The sequence below is a fragment of the Nansenia antarctica genome (genome assembly GCF_963989245.1).
Source record: "Nansenia antarctica genome assembly, chromosome: 2".
Taxonomy (NCBI): domain Eukaryota; kingdom Metazoa; phylum Chordata; class Actinopteri; order Argentiniformes; family Microstomatidae; genus Nansenia; species Nansenia antarctica.
Window position 1 is genome coordinate 59,693,124 of NC_137675.1, and position 19,837 is coordinate 59,712,960.

Consider the following 19,837-nt stretch of genomic DNA (forward strand, 5'->3'; position numbering starts at 1 on the left):
GAGAACCACTGTTATACAGTAATTCATGCCAGAGATTAATTATGTTCGCTTGTGTTTTTCTTTGACTATTTCTACAGACATCAGCAGCTCACCAAACTACTGAATCGGTACATGAGGGAGCCAAAACACCACAAACCCGTAGAGTCAAATGGTAAACATTCTTACTGTCTGTGCTGAAGAGATTAGTTACAGCCTGTGATGAGTTTGACTTTAATAAACATGATTGATATTGTGTGTGTGTGTGTGTGTGTATATCTGTTTGCGTGTTTGCCTGAGTGTGTGTGTGTGTGTGTGTGTGTATGTGTGTGTGTCTGTTTGCGTGTTTGCCTGTGTGTGTGTGAGCGAGTGTGTGTGTGTGTGTGCGCGCACGTGCATGCGTGCATGATGTATTTCCCATGTGTTTCTGCAAAATAATGCCTAATATCCTTGACATAGTCAACACATTTATATAACACAGTCTGTTTACACTTTAGATCAGATGGATTTGTTCAGGTGAGAAAAGTCCCACACCCATGAGCTGCTGAGCTGTTCCACCCCTGTGTTTGTGTCTGGTGCTACGTACAGTGTCTAGAATACATGTTTAGATCAAAACCTGATGATGATATCATTTATGATCCTTAACCCCTCACGTGTGTGGCCGGCTAATGCTCTGGTGCATGCGTCTGTGGTCCACTTCTCCCTGGTTCTGGGTCTGTTCTGGAAGCTTCTGACCCAGGACCCGGGAGAGCTCAACAGCGGAGATGCAGACCCCCGATTCTCCTGCATTGCTGACCTGGTGGAGGCCAATCAGAACCCCCAGAGGTTCTGCATCTACTGTGAGGTGAGAACTCAACTTGAGGACCAGGATGTAGACAGTATGTTTATTTTTTATTTTTTTAAATTCACTTTATTGATTGATTGATTGATTATACTTTATTGTCCCCGAGGGGAAATTTGTCTTGGGCATGGTACTTTCATGCTTCAAGTGCAACAGAGACGATACATACAACATACAGTAGACAAAGTAAACAACAGGACAGCAACAAACATTGAGTGACATTGGCAGCAGTTTCCACCTGGACATGGCATCATTTGGTATAAATATATATTGCACATAACCCTTCAAGTGGTGTTTTCGAATATTGCACATGGCCCTTCAAGTGGTGTCTAAGATAAAGTGCAGGTGCTGGTGATCATGTCCTAATCATCGTTTCTGCTTGAGCGAATTGATTAGTTTAATAGAGAATGGGACAAATGATAGTTTTAAGAGCTTATAATTACATCTTGGCATGCGAAGCCTTCTACCTAGGGGGAGAACTTCGTATTCTGTGGAGAGCGGATGTTGGGGGTCTGCGATTATCTTGTTAGCCTTGTCCAGGACAGCTTTTTCATATAGTTTATTTAGGATAACATAGTCTCTTTCACCTACAATTTTCATAGTTGTTTTGTGAATGCTGACTACCGGTAGTCTGTTTTTTTGTTGTACAGTTAAGTTGCCAAACCACACAATTATTCCATATCTGATTACACTTTCAACAATGGACTGATAGAAAATTCTCATGATCTGCTTTCTCACCCCATAAAGTCTGAGTCGCCTCAGGTGATAAAGCCTCTGCTGTAGTTTGTTACATAAGCTGTCTAAGTGTGTATTCCAGCAGAGATGGTTGTCTAATTGAATACCTAAGTACTTATAAGAGGGCACCTGGATGATTGTTTGGTCTTTAACGACCACAGGCTCATGGTCAGTTACCTGCCTTGGGTCTAACACAACCTCCTGAGTTATTACATCATTACATATTACAAGACAATGCAACAAAATGATTATTTTGCGTTGATTTCATCCATGCAACTATGTTGGTGTTTATTGTTTATTGACTCTACACTAGACTAGAACAGTGTTGGTGTTTCATTGTTATTCCATAAATACAACTGTTTACTTTTTATTGACTGAAATTGTTAATCCCTGTTCAATGTGACTACCAGGGTCCACAAAAGTGATGCTCCTTAACCCTCCTTCTCTCTCTCATAGATTGACAAAACCAAAGATGAGATGACAAGGACATGAAAATGGACATTTGTGAAATGTTTGTTCTTGAAGAAGTTCCTGAAGCATGTAATGTCCATTGCACTTTAACTTTTTAAATGTTTAATGTTTTTAACATTTGTGATATTTGAATGTTCCTGACGAAGCTTGTAACATACCATGCGTTTCACGTTTTAAAACGTTTTAGTTCTGTGATATTCGAATGAATTGAAGAATATTTTTGACTTGACCACTTGAAAAGATTGTAATAAAAACGTTGTTCAGTTTTCTTTCGTCTGAACTGTATTGTGTACATTTCAAATAGACTTTTAACTGCCTGCAGTTTTCTCATCATTAACCAACGATTGGCAATAACTGTACTAAATTCAAAATAGAATATCCATCAGTTTTGGCTCAAATATTAATCAACTGTATACCATGCTTAAGTGGATATTATCTGTACACATTTTAAATCAGTTTTATGGGTTTTAGAGCGAAAATTGGTATTGTAACTGCATTACAAGGGAGACACTGCCATTATAGAATAAACTTGTCAAATCGTGGTTCACAAAAAATGAAAGGGCACACAAGCCTGTCTTTCTTAAACTGTTTATTTAATTACTGATACTTGTTAAAATATTAGTAATGTTGAGGAAATATATTAATTTTTAGATAAATTACGGTCGCCCCAAATGACTTTTTTTAAGGCTGTGTCCTATTAATTCAACTTTAAAAACACTAAAATCTCTTAATTTTTAGTTTTTGCATAAATGTATATGTACACTACATTCCAAATGTTTGAACAATGGCCAAATATATCCTTATTTTTAGTATTTAAAAATTGGCCTGTTCAAAAGTCTTATCCGTCAATGACCCAATTGCAATTTACAATACAACAATTTTTGGGGGTCCCTCCAAAAAAAAAATGGCCGCGCTACGCGCGCACAAGATCAACCACCAAGGCCTCATTCTGACCCAGGAAAAACCCTGGTATGTAGCCTACTATATTATCAAAACCTTGATTTGGTAAATCAGGTGTCTCCCTGCTGTGCTGGGACAAAAGCCTGCAGTACTGCAGCTCCCCAGGACCAGGAGTGAGCAGCACTTAGTAACGTAGTTGAACTCATCGCAGTTTCTCTGTCCTCTGCTCCGCTGCTGTAGTTCCTTTGGAGGGTCCGTCAGTGAAGCTGAGGCCAGGGAAGAACGATGCAGAGCTGGAGTGGATGGAGATCCCTCTGGACAGACAACGAGGCTTCATCACCAACTACACCATCTACTACACCACAGGGGGCCACGAACTCTGTACGTACTGTACACACACACTCAAACAGACGCGACGGACACGCACGCACACACACACACACACACACACACACACACACACACACACACACACACACACACACACACACACACACATTAATTAAATAAAAATGTTATATTAAAATGATTCTGTGTCTTGACCCAATTTACTGTCATCTCGTTCTCCATGTGCAGTCCTGCTGTAATGGGAGTGTCGAGGGCGGCGTGTACGAGTGTGTGTGTTGTGTTCACCTCTGTGACTGTGTTGTTTTGCAGCCGACAGCGTGCCTCCTGACACCGACTCCTACACGCTCAGGCACCTGTCCAGCAGCAGTAACTACGTGGTGCGGGTCATGGCCTCTACTGTGGTGGGACACACCAACAGCACCAACTTCTCCTTCGTTACCCACACCTACGGTGAGCGTTACCAGGAGCACAGTACTGTTCTAAAACCAAGCACACACACAACCAACACAAACATGTTACATGGACTGAGGTACACCCACATGGTTTTCTGTATTCTGTCTGTCATGTATTTCCAAAATTGCACCATGTGAATGGACTCCATCAGCAATATTTTCACAAAATCTGCCTGAGCACAAGAATATTTCATACTACAAAATAGGGCTGGGTATCGCCACTGATTTCCCAAAACGATTCGATTCCGATTCACAGCTCCCAATTCGATTCGATTCACGATTCGATTCGATTCGATTCGATTCCGATTCGATCTAGTTACAATATACCTTTTTTGCTTGAATATGAAAGAGATTCTCCGAACTAATGCTATAAATGGTTCAAGGAACCCTATAACATGTAGCATTGTTAAACATATCAATGAATTGACTCCAAAGCAGTTACATGAATGTACTTTTTATTTACATATGACTTCGCTTTTGTCCAGCTCATCTCTAACGTCACATTTTTTAAATCCAAAATGCACCCAGACATCTGACTTTAAGCCTGGTGGTGACTTGAGTGTCCCTGCCATCGCCATGTTTTTAGATTTTAGTGTTGAGACCTCACGTTGCGTGAGATATGATAAATTCTTGTAGCGCGAGATCTGGCCACGAGATCTCGTTGCGGGTTGAAGCTGCAAGAAAAAAAAGAATAATAAAAAAAAAAAAAAAAAAAAAAATCGATCTCGGGATTTATTAATCGATAATCGCTCATTTTAATGAAGATCGATTCAGAATCGGGAAATCGATTTTTTGAACCCAGCCCTACTACAAAAGCAACATTTTGCACTCTGTTAAACTTCTGTCCCTCTATAACTTCCCCTGGGCTGCCATCCGTTCTTTTTCACTGTACATACTTTGTGTTTTGTCCCCCGCCCCCACCTGTGGTGTATGTCCCCACCTGTCCTACCCGCTGTACATACCTTATGTTTTGTTGTATTGTTCTTCCCATGATGGATGTACGTTTATCTTAGATAGTAATAGTTATTTGTCTGTATTATCATGTAGATAGTACTAGTTCTTTTCTTATGTCTGTCTTACATGTAACGATGAATTGAAAATCAAGGACCCCAATTGAAATAAGCCAATGGCTTTCTTGGGTTTTTATCCTCTTAGTTTGACCTTGTATGTAATATGTACTTTCATGTACCTACTTCTGCAAACATTCTAATAAAGTTTTCAATCAATCAATCCTCTGTGGTTCTATTCGTTAGTCAAGTGAATCAACAATAATGTTGTAGATGTCATCTTAATGTTGTATCTCATCTTGATGTTCTAGATCTCATTTAAATGTTCTCTATTTGTTGTGTGTGTGCGTGTGCTTGTGCGTGTGCGTGTGCGCGTGCGCGTTGTCCATCAGCTCCGGGCCAGATAGAGGGCATCGTGGTGGGAGCGTGTTTCGCCTTCCTGTTCGTGGTGTTGATGACCATGCTGTTCTGCATGTGCAAGAATGAGTCGTGAGTTACTCCTCTATCCTGTCTCTCCTACACTGTGACAGCCTGGAACAACATTCATCACTATGGATTATTATATTATATATTATATTTATGACTCCTGGAAAGTTACTGCAGCAGTTCTGGCTTCTCTCTGTGAAGACAGCACATAGATAGATAGATAGATATATCTTTATTTATGTGTCACTCCTCAACAAACAGGTATGGTATAAAGAACAGCAACAAAAGGTGCATTAAAAAGTTGAGGACCACTCACATGGAGTTGTGAGACACAATACAAATCATAGCAATACAAATTAAAAAACGTACATTCGAGTACTATTTCACTTGAACTATTACACAGCAAATTGGCATTGGCATTACAATAAAATACAGTATACAGTAAAGGCAATGAAATATGTAAAGAAAAGGGGGGGGGCAGTTTATTGTGCGATGCTCATGAAGGCTACTCTTCTTTGTAGGATGAGGTGGCAGGCCTTGGCACATTCATTAGTGCAGTGTTCACCAGCTAAAATTTTACACAGTTTATTATGGTCATTAAAATCATTAAAATTCTCGTAGTGTTTTGATAAAAAGATAAAAAGATCAGCGCTGACGTCGTTATTAAGTTCACAGTGTAATAGGACGTGGGCTTCGGATTCAATCGAACCACTGTTGCACAGTGTGCAGAAACGACTCTCCACTGGGGTGTTAGTGTATCTGCCGGTTTCCAGGGCTAAGGGAGCGACTCCACACCTAAACTTGGCAAGGGCACTTCTATGCTGCCTGGGCATAATGCATTGAACATAGGGTTCTGATTCTTTTATTTTTTTTAAAAGAACAGTAAGTACGCAGTTTGTTTCCCTCTGGCCTGTTAATCTGCCGGAGCCATTTCTCCTTGTCTGCCTCTGCAACTGCTACATCAAGACTCCGTAGATCATTTCTTGATAGGATTAGATCAGTGCTGGCGAGGTGGGATAGATGTAGAGAGCTAAAAAATGTTCGCACCGTATGAGCATAGTTTTTCACATTTCTCATCTGGTTAGCCCACAGGAACACACGCTTACATAGCCTGTTATCAGGCATACTACACAGTCTCTTCCAGTTCTTGAAAATGCATGACCACTGGTGTTGCCACATGGTTTTCCACCCCAAATCACCTTGTATGGCAGCATTCGGTGTGTATTTACCCACACCCAAATAAAAACGACATGCCCTATTAAAAACAGCATTAATACAAGAGTGACTTTTGTAACCCCAGACAGCAGCTGCATAGGTCAGGATGGGCAGAGCCAAAGATTCAAACAATTTGGTGAAACATTTGAAGGGGAAACCACCCAATATTTTGCTTTTGGCTATAATTGCACCTAGTGCTCTATTTGCATGCAAGGCTAGATGTTTAGCAGTTACACTATAGTCTAGGAACTCTGTTAAGTATAGACCCAGATATTTGTATTCTCTGACTACCTCTAGTGGGTCTACTACCTCTAGTGGTCTACCTCTAGTCTACCTCTAGCCCACATGAGAAGCTAAAACTGGACAGGGGGCTTTGCTGGATTTCTGAAATGCACTACTTTGGTTTTATCAACATTTATATTTAGTTTCCACTCCTGGCACCAACTATGGACCAGTGTCAGCATCTCCTGTAGTTCCTCTTCTGTCTCAGATATCAGGGTAATACCATCTGCATATAAAAGTATAGAGATCTTTTCATTTCCTATAGGGACACCTTTTCCCAAGGCCTTGATTGCTATACTTAAGTCATTTATATATATGGAGAACAGAACAGGTGACAAAATGCAGCCCTGTTTTACGCCGATGTCGACTGGGAACCAATCTGTAAGGCTACCATTTACACGGACACAGCATTTCACATTTTCATACAGAGCAGTAAGACAGTTAAGGATGTTGCCATGTAGGCCTACAGCTGACAACTTCTCCCATAGCATGCTACGGTTAATATGATCAAAGGCTTTGGAAAAATCGATAAAAGAGCAGAATGTAGATTTTCTAAGCTTTTTCCTTGAGTCTATAATAGCAGTTAAAGTGGCAATATGGTCTATACAACTCCTTTTCTTTCTAAACCCATTTTGTTCATCTGTTATGATGCCGTTGGACTCCACCCACTCAGAGACCCTGTTATGTAACACACAGCAGAACAGTTTATATACAGCAGAGGTCAAAGTAATCCCTCGATAGTTTGCAGGTATTCTTTTATCTTTTCCCCCGCCTTTATAGATAGGGTTGATGATGCCATATTTCCATAGTTCTGGGATTGTGCCATTAAGAAAACAATTATTAAAAAGCCTATGCAATAAGTTAAGTGCATTACCATTTTTCAGAACATCAGTAGGTAGCCCATCAAAACCATATGCTTTGCGTTTCTTGGCTGCTTGCAGGACTTTGACAATCTCATGCTCACTGATTGGCTGGTTCAGGGATGTATCCAGGTTAAAGTGGGGGTGCTCTGTGACTCTGGCGAGAGTGGGGCCACTATGCTGTTCGCCTGGAACAAGCTGGCAAACTCGCTCCTCCACGACTCTAGGACAGATTCTTTATCAGTCTGTGGGGAGCCATCCGGCCCCAAGACCTCCCAGGGGATGTTGGGGTGCCGCTCGCTGCCTACACCAAGCTGGTTAACTTGGCTCCAGAAGGTCTTCGGGTCGTTGCTTTCTAGCTCCTGGATATTCTCCTGTTGCAGTCTCCAGTGGCGTCTCTTTGCAGCTTGGACTGAGCAGTCAAACTGTCTCTGTCTGTCCTTCATCACAGCTCTAGCCCTGGCTCTTGTTGGTCCGGGGGGGCAGGATGTCCACTCCTTCTCTGCCACGCTCAAGGAGTTCCATAATGAGGATTGCTCATCTGTCCACCAGGCTTTTTTTGTTTTCCTCTTTTTGTTTGTGCGACCCGGTTGGATAATAATGTCCTTGTGGGGTATCTGTTCTCGCATCTCATGTTTTACAATGTCACAAAACTGAGCATACACCGAGTCCACAGTAAACTGGTTGGCTGCTGAGGCCTCTAACTGGGCTATACAGCCCCTCAGTGCATCTTGGCAGCTGTCACTAGACAGGAAGTGGTCGGGGATAGTGGACAAATCAAAGGCAGTGAAAGAGACCCTGTCCTCGTTCCTCTGTTTGGAAGATTGAGGTAGGGAAGGTACTGCTGGTAGGGCCATGGTGCAGGTAAGGCAGGAGTGGTCCATAATCTAGTCGTGTCCATAATTGAGACACACCCCGCTTGAGTGAAAAGGTCCCTGCTCCTAGTTACAGTGAAGTCACTAAACCAATGCAGATTTTCATGAGGGACGATTAAATAATCAACTGACAGCCCCTTAGTTGACACACAGGTGAAGTCATTCTTACAATAGTTTCTCCCGTTTAGAATACAGCAATTTGCACTGATCAGAAATTGTGTAAGTAATTCACCATAGGAGTTAGATGAGAAGTCCACTACATTCCGTTCTTCCACCAAGTCCACACCCTCAATATAGTCCTGAGAATCTGCACAACGGCTGTTGAAGTCTCCCATTATAAGAAAAGGGCCAAGTTTCTGAAAACTATAGACATTTGTGAGGATATTTTCATAAAAGTCTGCTGCATCTACCTGCCTAGTGGAGTTGGCTGGGGGTAAATAACACACAGCCACAGAGAAAGTATGGCTTATGTTAATGACATACTGTATGTCATTGCTGAGGAATTTGACTTTGCTTGATATCATACAGTAGATTAGCTGTCTGAACAAAGCACTTACAAAAATAGCTGTGTTAGCTCTTTGAAAAGGAATTATTTCAAACACAAACACTTCATTTCACTGAATCTAGCATGAAGGCTTCAGTGGAATCAACAGAATAGTTCCAAACGTTCTCATCCTGCATGCCAAACCAAACACAAAGCAACAGACTAAAACCTATAGTCTATTTTTCACCTGCTAAAAGACGTTCTCTAACCATGCCTTGTTTTGTTTAGGATCAAGAAGATCTTCTGGCCGGTTGTCCCAGACCCCTCCAACAGCACCATCGCCACCTGGTCACCTGACTTCCCCTCCAAAGTAGGTCCCAGTGCCTCTGTGCTGCCGTGGGAAGAAATAAACTTAGGAACTTATAAACTTAGGAACTTAGATGATTTATGTCCCACAGACAAAACACCTGTCCTAGATTCAGATGTGCATCCACTTCACCTATCTATATCTCTATATTATTATTATTATTATTATTATTATTATTATTATTATTATTATACTGTATATTATTTAATCCCATCAACCCTCTTCTCTCTCTCTCTCCCCCCTCTCCCCTGCCAGGCGGACAGCCCCAAGGAGAGCATCCTGGCAGATGTGAGCGTGGTGGAAGTGGATGTGTTTGACAGGAAGTCCCTGTACGAGGAGGACAAGACGTGCCTGCCCCTGAAGAAGGACAAGTACCTGTCGGAAGAGCACAGTAGCGGCATCGGAGGCTCCTCCTGTATGTCCTCGCCAGAGCGTCTCTGACAGCGACGAGGGCGGAGACTCGGGCCAGACCACGGCCAGCACCGTCCAATACTCCTCTGTGGTGGCCGCCTCCACTGGCTACAAGACCCAGACCCCGGGGTCCCTCCCCCCCCCAGACCCAGACCCAGGCCCAGGCCCAGCACGTCTTCGCCCGCTCTGAGTCCACACAGCCCCTGCTGGACTCAGAGGAGCACCCTGACCTCCACCACCAGCACCACCTCCAGGAGGGGCAGGAGTCCCGCTACCCCAGGAACCCATACTTCAGACGCTCGCCGGCGGGTAACGAGGACAGCCGTCCGCCTGCGGAGTTCAACCAGCTAGAGATGGAGGAGCAGGGCGGGGCCTCGTCGCTCAGGTTCAGCCCATTGGAGGAGGGGTCTCAGCAGACCACGCCCACAGATGAAGAGGAAACCCCTGATTGGCAGCCGTCGTCAGCAGGACCCGCACCTAGCTATATGCCTCAGCTGAGTGGCTACAGGCCACAATGAGGGTCAGAGGACGTTGACTTTTGTTTGCAATAGTGTAATTCCTCCGTGCCTTTTGTTCATTTCAAAGCTTTAAAAGTCAGCAAGTCCAAGTGTTTTTAGAAGGATGTCTGTGAGTCTATCAGGTTTTGCACTTTTTTTATTGCCAATCATGAACTCATACACTGTGTGTCCATCGTAACATGCTTCACAAACTGACTGTTTAGGTTTGTAGACTTAGCCTTTGTCTTGAGGCTTTTATTGTTGTAATGTCCTAAAAAGCTAATAGAATCACAGAAGTCATGACTTGTAATGTAGTTTATCACATAGCTTCAAGCTGACCATTTTTCATACTATTACAATTGTACAATAAGTATATTATACATATATGAATGTAATTAACAGATATAGTCATGTTGCACAGCAACCAAGTGTTTCCCCTGATGTTGCCAGGATGGTAAATTTCATGGTATAGCACCCTCTTGTGTCCTATTTTCCACATTACTCTGACAGGCCTGACCACTACCATTTAATTTCACTGACTAAGCATCATCGGTGCTGCTCTGCTTTGAGTGAGCAAACTTGACTTTGTATCATGCACAGTCCAGAAGTGGGCTAATCTCTACAGCCTGACCAGGGGTCACTTCTATAGCCTGAGGGTCAAGGGTCACTTTGAAGTTACACTGTTTGGTGAAGCATCATAACAAGACACTGGACTTGAAGAAAGAGGAGTGATGATGACAAACTGTACAACAGGGCCTGCCGTGTATGGACACCCCACACACACTGCATATTTTAAATGATTATAATTATCACAAGGGATAAGATAGAGAGAGAGAGAGAGAGAGAGAGAGAGAGAGAGAGAGAGAGAGAGAGAGAGAGAGAGAGAGAGAGAGAGAGAGAGAATAACCATTTGACTCCATGTACATCAGACTGCTATAATGCCTGATTGTTGTCAAGAACTTTGCTGTAGGGTCACCATAGATGAATGTCATGATTTTTTAATGCTCATTTCAAATACTATGCAATCTACATCTTTTGTCATTGTAATTTTTATTTGATCAGGTAACAAACACATTTCCTTGTGGCTTCAATGTTGCTACAATTGAAGGTCAGACTTTCAGAGATTACTGTTACATGCAAGTGTTGTAGATTACCTCTCTGGATGTATAATTGTTACTGATATGGAGAGAGAGAGAGATTTCTGTTAATTTTGTTACTTTTTGTTGATATGTGTTTGGCCAGAGTTCAACAGGACCTTTCAGATGTGCTCCCAGAGAAGCAAAGACAAAGAATGTTACATTGATAGAAATGTAAATATTGCTTTAGTCCTGAGAAGCTATCACGATGCCCATAATGATTAACACTACTTCCTGTTATAGCAGGACACACAGACACATACTACAATACTCCTCTTTCACTGCATGTCACCTGAATGGAATTGACTTTATTTGTCATTGCTACAGTACAGGTACCAAACAACGAAATTTAGGAGGGGTGGCTCCCCTGGTGTTAGGAAAGGGAAAAAAAACACATTTAGAAAAAGAATAAAATCACAAGAAGGTAAGGAGCTGGTTTACATAAATAAAGGCTATGTACACAATCCACTGTACTATACTGCACAGATAGTCAACTAGGGTTGTCATATTGCACAAAAGTATTTTTTCACGTTATTTAAAGTGTCACAGTTTGCAGGCTTGAAATGTACATGTTTGTGCCTCAGCACTAGCTGCCATACAATCCGTCCGGACTGTCCTGGGCCCAGAACTTAGGCCTTTGCTGTGTTTAGGGCCTTGACGGCCCTGTGGTAGAAGCAGTTCTTCAGTCTGTTTGTCTTAGCGGCCGGGGTCCTGTACCTCCTTTTCGAGGGCAGCCTGATAAAGTGTACGTGCCCAGGGTGGGTCGGGTCCCTGGAGATCTTGGAGGCCTTCCTGAGACAGCGTGTGTTGTACAGCTCTTCCAGAGAGGGGAGGGGGGCGCCGGTGATCTTCTGTGCTGTTCTCACGACTCTCTGTAGCGCGTTTCTCTCCGCTGTTGTGCAGCTGTAGAACCAGTTGCAGATGCCGTAGGTGAGGATAATATAACATATGTTTTATACATAAGATACAACAAAAAGAAAACAGAGAGTCAGTGTACAACTTTGAAATAATAAAACTAATAGGAGTTAGTATTAAATGCTTTGAAAGAGAAATGGCTTTGAGAGAGAGTAATCGGGGTGCAGGTGGGGGGGAAGGTTGCTGGGGAGAGATGGGAGTGTGGGGTTGTCCTCATGTAACGGAGTAGAAAGAACAGTTAAATTATTGCTAAAATAGAGCTAAACTGCGCCCTCTAGGGGTTTAATGTAAATACAGCTGTACAGTGCAATAGTAACGTGATCTCGCTCAGTTCATCTCTAAACACTGATGCGGTAGGTCATGTTTTCTGCAGGGTCTGAGATCGCATATAATTTAAGAGATTATTAATGTACCTATGTTTTATTTGAATGTTTGATGATTAAGATAGCTGTTTTGAGTTTCCCCATTTCTAGTATTTTAGTTTGGAACATATCATAGCATTGGTAAAATGAGTTTTCTGTTGTTAGCATTGATGACGCTAATGTGACTGTTCGTGTGTAATATCATTTTAGAAATTAGACCAATGAATGACCCTGCACGTTCCGTTGATGAAGTTGAAGTTGATGCACTGTACATATTTTTCGACAGGTAATATTATTATTTTTGTGTTATTGTATGTCTGTTGTTCTTTTAGTAGACTGTATTCTATGAGGAGGTTGGATTTTCCACCTCACGAGTTTGCACCACGCTCGCAGCTAGCCAACAGTCAGGTTGCAGCCATGTGTTGCACGTGGTGTGCATGCGTGTATTCCAGTTGCGCTGTTTTTCTATGCATTGTATTGTTATTGTTAATATATATATAATTGATTGTTTGACTGTTCAAATACCACTATACGATCACACAAGTGAGGATTTATGTAGTCTACACATTTTGTATTTTTGTTTCATATTATTGTTATAATTTGTGTAGTATGAGTGACTACTGTATGTAATAATTATAAATAATTTTGCCATTTAGCAGACGCTTTTATCCAAAGCGACTTACAATTACGAATTACAGGGACATTCCCCCTGGAGTAACTGAGGGCTAAGTGCCTTACCCAAGGGCACACTAGTAGTGGTGTGGCTTCAGGCGGGATTTGAACTTACAACCTTCCGATCACAAGTCCAACTCACTATCCACTAGACCAGAGGTTCCCAAAGTGGGTGCCGCCAAATCTGCTCGTAAAAAAAAAAAAAAAAAAAAGTATAATATAAAATAATAATAATAATACATTAATAAACGTTTGTTTATTACATGTGCAATGGAGTTCATAAGCAAATAAAAGATATATTTCTCAGATTTGAAAGATATTACTTTACTAACTAGGCCTACTAGTTACTAACTAACTACTCCTCACTGAAGTCTTGGACCAAGCGGTGAAAATGGTTAATTATGTCAAATCACGCCCGCTGAAGTCACGGGTGTTCAGCACATTGTGCAATGAGATGGGGTCCGAGCATGAGGGGCTCTTATTACACACAGAGGTCCGCTGGCTGTCGCGGGGCAAGGTGTTATCCCGTGTCTATGAGCTCCGAGATGAAACTGATCACTTTTGTCAGTGAGCACGACTTGCCATACAAAGAACAATTGGAAGATGAATCGTGGTGGATTAAGCTTGCTTATCTGGCAGATATTTTTAGCCACCTTAATGACCTCAACATAAAAATGCAAGGGAAGGCTGAGAATATCCTGACAGCGACAGACAAACTGAACGGATTCCGATCCAAATTGAGACGGTGGCAAGACAGGGTGGCCAAGAAAAACATTGAAATGTTTACGTTGACGGCCAATGACGCAGCACACAAGGCAGCGTCTTTCTTGAATCTGATCGCTGCGCACCTCCGTATGCTGGAGGAGAGATTTGAGTCCTATTTCCCTCCAATGAACGAAGACTTCGACTGGCTCCGGGATCCGTTCAACCCCCTCTCATCAGCATCAGCCGCTAGTTTGAGCAGCAAAGCTCCAGATGAACTGGCAGAGCTCATTATGGACCGCACACTGAAGCTCAAACATGGTGAGCTAGGTTTGGATAGGTTTTGGCTGCTTGTGGGACATGAATATCCATCTCTCTCAGAGAGCGCCATCAATGTGCTTTTACCCTTCCCAACCTCCTACTTGTGCGAGCTGGCTTTTTCTTCTCGTCAAGAACAAGACACGCACGCGTCTGTCAGTGGAACAGGACCTGCGTGTCGCGCTGTCCACTATCTCTCCCCGCATAAAGACACTCTGCTCCCAAAAGCAGGCGCATGTGTCCCACAACATATTTCTTTGCTTTGTTTCTCTCAATTTTTACAATTCTGTCATGATTATTATTGTTAAATTATTATAGTTGTGAGTTACCCGTTTGGTTCAGATGTGAAATAATAATCTCAGAATGAGCATTGAAATGAGAATTACATTTTAAGGCATTATTTTAAGCCCCCCCAAAAAGCATTGTTCCATTGATTGATTATACAGGCCTTTGATATTTTATTTGTGTGAAGAATTCCCTCTGAGTCTCCTCCCATATTGTACAATCCTTGAGGGCCACAATTTTATTTAATTTAGCGATAGTTTGACTGACCTATGCATTCTTGCCCATCCATTACAGTTCATTTATGACTTTTATTATCTTGTTAAAATTCATTGGGGCAATACTTATGTATTATATATAAACACACATTTTCAAACCAATTCATCGTGTATTGTTTTTAGTTTAAGCTCCGAGGCATTTTAAAAATCTTCGTAGAGTTGGGGTGCCTTGGAGAAGGGGGAAAGCTTCAGGGGTGCCTTGGTTAAAAAAAGTTTGGGAACCTCTGCACTAGACCACCACTACCCCTATGTGCAGTTCATCTCTAAACACTGATGCGAAATTAGACCAATGACCCTGCACGTTCCGTTGATAAAGTTGAAGTTGATGCACTGTACATATTTTTCAACAGAATAAATGAACGTGAACCATACAGCTGAGCAGTGATTCATGTAAAGATACACCCCGTCACACTCACATGGGACAGATGGAAGGGGGGGGGGGTTGCGCTCTTGAGGCAGTCACCGGCTATGTGGACCTCCTGTGGATGAGAGAAAGAGAGGGAGACATATGACATCATAGGGTATCCTGCCCTTGACCTTGTGTTGGGACACTTGTGTGTGCAGCACAGAGGAGAGGAGAGGGAGGAACCAACAACAGGGATGCTCAGTAAAGAAAGGTGGGAGAATGCGTAAATGCACACACATACACACACAATGTGGTGACCTCTGCTGGCCGACTGGCCCCACCAACTCTACGCCAACGCAGCAGTCACGCTGCCCAGTCACGTCTCTTCACTACACTCGCTCCCCGCTGGTGGAATGAGCTTCCCACGGCTGTCAGAACTGCAGAGTCACTCCCCATCTTCCGTCGCAGACTGAAGACCCATCTCTTCAGGTTACACCTTAACTGCTCCTCCTGAGACATCTACTACCCCCCAGCACTGTGTCCCCTGAGACACCTGCTTCCCCCTATACTGTGTCTCCTAAGATTTCTACTTCCCCCTTGTACTGTTTCTCCATTATCTATTTCTTTCTTTCTTCTTCTATCACGACGAATGCCAATGACCCCTTGAGTACTGTACATTATATATTTTGAGCAAGGGAGGTGTGGAGAATTATTGAAGGACAGGTCTTATGCTGAAACAACACCAATACCTAAACAAGAGAATACCATCATAGCTCCGTTAACAGTTGTCAGGGTGCTGCACCAGGAGAGAGAAGAGGTGCGCTACCACAAACTGATCTGATGACAAAATATGTAATATTTCATGAAGAGAAGCTCTCCAAAAATTATTTTGGCTACACTTCATAATGAAAGGCTAAAGCCTATACTTCGGCAACTAATCTGCAATTTCAATTAATTGCCTAATAGGTCTACCTGCATTACACCAGTAATGTGTCTGTGTCAACACAGTTTTTCGGGGAGCTTCGTATCATTTCTATCATCTGATGGCCATGATGTAGATAATGAGAAAAATCACATTCCGTCATTATTGTAAAAGTTCATTTCTTCCTTGTGACACCTGGTTAAATAAAGATTAGATAAATAAACAATTTAATGGGTAACTCTTGTCCACACTAGAAGTCTTTACGACCATATGAATCATCAGGGGTGCACATAACTGGTGCGCCATTGCGCATGCGTCGCCAAAATGCATGCTGCGCGGCAGATCAGCCGCATGAAGGCGCTCTTGCGCACCAACAGTTTTTTTTTTTTTTTTTTTTTGGAAAAGTTGATTTCAGTGTTTACAAAACAGAGCAGTGCTTAAAGAGATGTCCGTTTATATCAGTGTGTTTAAAGAACAGACATTCAGTTAGTGCTTAAAGAGATGTCAGTTTATTTCAGTGTGTTTAAAGAACAGACATTCAGTTAGTGCTTAAAGAGATGTCAGTTGATTTCATTGTGTTTAAAGGAGTCGGACAGACTTTCATTCTTAAAGAGCAGTCATTTGATTTTGCATTTGTTTCTTTTGTTTTGCACACAATAATTTGGTCATTCATCTTTATTTATGAATAAATGTCGTTTTGCTACTAATATATCCATGTATCCCTTTTTTATCCATCCTGTGGGACGGGTCGTGACTCGCGAGCTTGGGGAGCACCAAGCAGCATCCCTAGGTGCTCCTCTGAGCACTGGCCCCAAAAAGTTATGTGCACCCCTGTGAATCATCTTTCTTTACAATACAAGGGTTCATTGCTTATTGTTTGTACTGTATTGTATATTGTCCTCTATATTTTAACTCTTTCTCCCTTTAAGACCGTTGTACATCTCATATCTGACTTGAAACTTAAAGGTCCTGTGTTGGTTTCCTTTCAGGTTCTAACAAAGAAGTTGCAGAGCAGGCTTTATGGTTTTAGGGGCCCTAGGCGAGATCAAAAGAACAATTTTAAAACAATCAAAAAGTGTAATTTGTCCAGGGCCAGCTCTGAAGACGTTGTACTGAATTGTGTATTCTGTTACAGTATGAACATGAAAGAAAATAAAGCTTGTGAATACATTAGTGGAAACAGTTCTCTTACCTTTATTGAATTTCTCAAATCTCTGTGGAGTAGGCTATAATGGCCAACAATAACTGTTAAGGTACTCACTCAGTACAAACAGCTACAGTAATATAGTAATATTGTCATTTCCAACCACTAAACTGTAAGTTATCTCATCTCAGACCTTGGGATAAAAGATTATAGATATCAAGAACCTTTACTCTCTCACACATCATCAGTGGACCTATAGCCTACCTCTTTCGCAGTATAGCATGCCAGATGTTGCCACACTGAGTTTTCTTGAAAACAATTCCTGGTAGAAGTTCCCCTTAGGTTTCAGATCTAGAATCAGTGTATCCACCCTAAATATGGACAGCTTCTTTAGTTTTTTATTTTCAAATGTGAAGTGCTCACTTGTACACCTGATTGGTGCTACAACCAGTCAGTCATTAACTGTGAACATCAACAGCCCGCCCAGCTGTTCAATAGCCATTGAACAAGCTTTGTTTTGGGGTGTAGCGTGTGCACTTTGAGTCTGTCAAGAATGAATGAATGAATGAATGAATGAATGAATGGACTTTATTGTCATTGCTACAGTACAGGTACCAAACAACGAAATTTAGGAGGGGTGGCTCCCCTGGTGTTAGGAAAAGAAAAAAAAAAAAAAACTTTTTAAAAAAAAATCACAAGAAGGGAAGGAGCTGGTTTACATAAATAAAGGCTATGTACACAATCCACTGTACTATACTGTACAGATAGACGACTAGGGTTGTCATATTGCACAATAGTATTGTTTCACGTTATTTAAAGTGTCACAGTTTGCAGGCTTGAAATGTACATGTTTGTGCCTCAGCACTACACCTGATTTTTTCAGTCCAGCAGCTGCCATACAATCCGTCCAGACTGTCCAGGGCCCAGAACTTAGGTCTTTGCTGTGTTTAGGGCCTGGACGGCCCTGTGGTAGAAGCTGTTCTTCAGTCTGTTAGTCTTAGCGGCCAGGGTCCTGAACCGCCTTTTCGAGGGCAGCCTGGTAAAGTGTACGTACCCAGGGTGGGTCGGGTCCCTGGAGATCTTGGAGGCCTTCCTGAGACAGCGTGTGTTGTACAGCTCTTCCAGAGAGGGGAGGGGGGCGCCGGTGATCTTCTGTGCTGTTCTCACGACTCTCTGTAGCGCATTTCTCTCCGCTGTTGTGCAGCTGGAGAACCAGTTGCAGATGCCGTAGGTGAGGATGCTCTCCACTGCGCCGCGGTAAAAGGTCACCAGTATCTCCTGCTTGCTGTGTTCCTTCCTGAGGCATCTCAGGGTGTATAGCCGCTGTTGTGCCCTCTTGATGGTGCCTTTTGTGTTGTCCTTCCAGGTCAGGTCATCCCGCATGTGCGTCCCCAGGAATCGGATGGATGAGACTCTCTCCACGCTCTCTCCGTCGATGAGCAGGGGCTGGATCTCGGACTTTTTCCACCTGAAGTCTACGATGATTTCCTGGGTCTTTGACTTGTTCAGCAGCAGGTTGTTAACCTTGCACAGCTTGCTCAGTTGCTCTACCTCATCCCTGTACGCCGCCTCGTCCCCCCCCGAGATACATCCCACCACGGTGGTGTCGTCTGCAAACTTTACGATGGAGTTGCTGGGGTGGACGGGGCTGAAGTCGTAGGTGTAGAGGTTGTAGAGGATGGGGCTTAGCACGCAGCCCTGGGGGGACCCAGTGCTGAGTCTGAGGGCTGTGGAGGTGTGGGGGCCCACCCGCACCCTCTGGGGGCGGTCGGTCAGGAAGTCCTTCTGAGAGAGAGACTACTCTGAAGCTGGAATGATTATATTGTATACAATATCATCAATATCATCACATCATTTTATTTCATGAAAGACAATTTACATTGTAAAAAAAGACAAAGCCCCAATTACAATTATACAATACCATGATCTATGACATCAGCACTTAAGACTGTAGTCATGGGTAGGAGAGTAGTGAATTAGACCACAGCCTAGTAAGTAAGTTTACAGTATGGTACAGTATGTATCCCAGAAGCTATTGCTCTGTTCAGGCACACGTCCTGAAACACTTGCAGTGTAGATACTTGACTGCAATCGGACAGTATTGTAGCCATATCTGATTCTGGGTGATTCTGGGTGACATAGCCTGCCTGATACAGGAAGTCCTCCAGCGATAGGTTGCGGATATACATGAGCAGACCCCTGGTGATGCGGTAGGTGTGGTCTTCAAAACTTGTCAGATCCTCATGCTGGGTCACATAGACCTTTTCCACCTACAGGTCCTGGTGCAGGCTGATGATGACACGATCCATATTGCTGCCATCTATTCGACCAGTGTAGTCCTCCCTGACATATTCAGGGAGTTGATGGGATGCTCTTGGCTGCACTTCATTTCCATTCCCTACTGCCCCCACTATACCAATGTGGAGCCAATTATTACTTTAAAGGAGAACCACTAAGCAAAACATTTATTAAAAAAATAAAATAAACTGTTGTGGATTTAAATGAGACTCAAGATAGCTTTACTTTAAATCTAAGTATAATATTTATTAAAAGAAAATGGTCTTTCACAACTCGAGTTGGACCCAGCCTACTGAAGGTAGACTGAAGTGCCCA

The 19,837-nt window shown here is 42.7% G+C and overlaps 1 pseudogene across 1 annotated transcript; it reads left to right on the forward strand.

Annotated features, from left to right (window-relative positions):
• Positions 1-598: 598 nt before the first annotated feature.
• LOC308150370 (interleukin-6 receptor subunit beta-like) lies at positions 599-10,168 on the forward strand (annotated as a pseudogene). The gene is made up of 6 exons: positions 599-815; positions 3,164-3,304; positions 3,581-3,721; positions 5,123-5,219; positions 9,161-9,242; positions 9,495-10,168. The product of its transcript is annotated as an interleukin-6 receptor subunit beta-like (transcript).
• The last annotated feature ends 9,669 nt before the right edge of the window (positions 10,169-19,837 follow it).